This window comes from Octopus bimaculoides, chromosome 13 (genome assembly GCF_001194135.2).
Source record: "Octopus bimaculoides isolate UCB-OBI-ISO-001 chromosome 13, ASM119413v2, whole genome shotgun sequence".
NCBI classification, from domain to species: domain Eukaryota; kingdom Metazoa; phylum Mollusca; class Cephalopoda; order Octopoda; family Octopodidae; genus Octopus; species Octopus bimaculoides.
Window position 1 is genome coordinate 16,286,903 of NC_068993.1, and position 3,222 is coordinate 16,290,124.

The following is a 3,222-nucleotide window of genomic DNA, read 5'->3' on the forward strand; positions in this document are numbered from 1 at the left end:
TATATATATATATATTCGCCATGGTAGATTGCTAGCCACTACACATTATTTTCGTTCTGTCCGTGTTTCTTTCTGTGTTCCTTTCTGTGGAAGAGCGTAGGCTCGAAACGTTAAAGACTTTTTTCACTTCCCGAGTGTTATACTAATACATCTGTTTGTTTTCTACACCACCTGTCTTCGTCTTTTTTTGTGTGACTTTTCCCTGTGTATATACACACACATACATGGAACGCTATTCAGTGTCTGTCTTTAATGTCCCACAGACCAAGCTCAGTCAGTGTTGAGACATTTTTCACTTAATTAGAATTCCCAGCAACTCTGGTATCTTGGAATCCACTGAATATAAGTCGTGTTAAATTTCTCAATAATAAACAAAATTTACGCATTTTATTATTGTTTCAAAGTTTTTTTTTCTGTTTCGTGACTAAATACTTGTTCTTCCTGTTTATAATATGTAAAACATTGTGAAACATGTCTATGGTACAGATGCTCGTCCTGATAGAAATAGCAGCTATGTACTTTTTCCAGATCATTCCTTACCACCTTTTATGTTTGAAGAGGCGTGGCAGACATACCTATTAATGTAGTCAGAGATACATTACGATTGAAAAGACGAGATTACCACGGCCAGAACGCCTTTTATCATAGGTGTATTACTTCGCAGCAAGCCTAGGGTTAACCAGCAACAAGAATTGCACATTTGATAAAGTAGTCCTAAATACAATATGTCTGGAAATAATATTTTCTGCTTTGTCTGTTCGTATTTTATTTGTAATTTTGTAGTCGAAATAATTGAATTGGATTGAAAAATTGGATTCTGAAAGTAATATGTTATCGCCAGTCTGTGTTCATATAAATGATAGTTCATGAAGGCGATAAAGAAAAACTCTGGCAGATTTCAATGAATATTCGATAGAAGTGGGTAGAGTGTTGATATAGAATAGTGACTTTTATGCCTTCCCCAGGTTTTCTTAAAAGAGAATTTACTTCTACACAACGATAACCAAATATACGTTATATAATATCATATTATATTATATTACACACACACATATACATATATATATATATATATATATATATATATATATATATATATGTATGTATGTATGTATGTATGTATGTATGTAAGTATGTATATATATATATATATATATATATATAGATATATATATACGTATATGCAAATTCAAGAACAAAGAGAAATAAGAACAGGAAAAGCAACAAAAGTCAATTGAACGTACAGAGTGTATATATTGGATTGACGCTCAGTGAAAGTGTTTGAGAGGAAAATAGGTGTAAAAAATTTGACGTTTCGCGTATAGCTCTTCGTCGGATAAAGAAAGAAAGTCTCGGCAAGAGGAAAAGAAGGAAAGACCAAATAAATGCGAAGAAAAGTATGTGTGTTGTTGCATGGCCATATATATATATATATATATATATATTAGAAAATGTGTGAAATTCTTTACAGTTAGGTATATTTGAGAAACAAAAGAATGAATCTACTGGTAGTTCTAATCAATTTAATTTTAATTTTTTAATAATATAATTTTACAGTTTGGTTTGCAGATCTAGTGAGTTCTTTGTTAACTTCGATGAGGAGATGTTTTAAAGATTACTTGTTCACTTTTCTGGAGAAGTTTCTTGCATTCGTTGTTGGCGATTGTCAAACTGACACCAGGTTGTGTTGTGCATAAATACCTCACACTATAAGGGAATCTTAAAGTCAAAACTACCTTAATAAATATACAGTGTACCGACAGCGAGGGAATGTTACTAGGAAGTCGCAATGTACACTAACTACGAAATCATATGACGAATGCGAGAAAGTTCTCCAGAAAAGTTCACAAGGAAGCTTTAAAAAATCTCCCCACTGAAGTTAACAAAGAACTTACTAGATCTGCAAACTAAACTGTAAAATTATATTATAAAAATTTAAATTGATTAGAACTACTAGTGAAGTCATTCTTTTCCTTTTTCAAATGTACATACATACACACATACACACAACGGTCACATCATCGAAGTCTCAAAGCTATGAGATAATTCCCGATTAATTTAACACAATGCGAATGAACAAACATTACATTTGATGGAGTAATCTGAATGCTAAAAGGTTAAATTGGGCCTGGCTTTATGATTGAAATTGGTTTAACTCAAATTATTGAATGGAAGCCTTTAGGACGGACTTTATAATTCAAAAGGTCTAAGCTTGTCATTTAACGCCACGCTGATTCTTTCTGAAGATTAGAATAATGGTATACGTATCTGAGGAATACTCAGCAACATATTCAACAATACAATGAGAATATAACTCAGTGGATTAAACAATGGAAACGCTCATTGTCGAAACCTACAGTAAACCCAATTTATTTCCATATTTGAAAAACTAGTGGTGTCGTTGCTTGATCACAAAGAACAAAAACAAAACTAGCGACACGAAATTTCAACTTCATTCTATTAATCGCAACAAAAACTCTTGAGATGTTTCTATTTTAAAATCCGATACTATTCTTCCCGATTCTTCTAGTTTTCGTCAGTTAGATTAAATTTTCTTTCAAAATATCATTAGAAATGGTTGTGTTACATCTGTTGCTAAACCAGCCATTATAGAGGTCGGTTCTTTATAGTGAGTTTCGTCTTTATATATTTCTTTGAATACATTCATCATCTTATTCGCCTTTGTATGAAATATTGTTGTCACATCAGAACAGGTGCTTCAGTTGGTTTTCTTTCTTTCCTTCATCGAGTACACAAAACAGTTCCAAACTTCATTAGCCCTGCTTTGGCAACAAAAGCGTGAGACGATGGCGCAGCTAACAGACACGGGCGTAGCTGCATTAAGAAATTTGCATCACAACCATATGGTTTTGAGTTCAGTTCCACTGCGTGTCACTTAGAGCAAGTGTCTTCTAAACTAATCTTGGGACGACCAAAGTCTTCTGAGTGAATTGGGTCAACAGAAACTGAAGGCCTATCCTATACATCCTTAATTTAGAAGTGTTAGTAACTAATACAAGCTTCCCAGGGTGAGAGACATCCGTTTGTGTGTGTCTTCGTGCATGCATATGTGTAAACATACAAACAAACATATAAACACGCATCAATAAATTTATATATATATATATATATATATGTATATAAGCTTTTCTACATAGACAGACAGGATATATACACACACACATATATATATATATATATATATATATATATATATATATA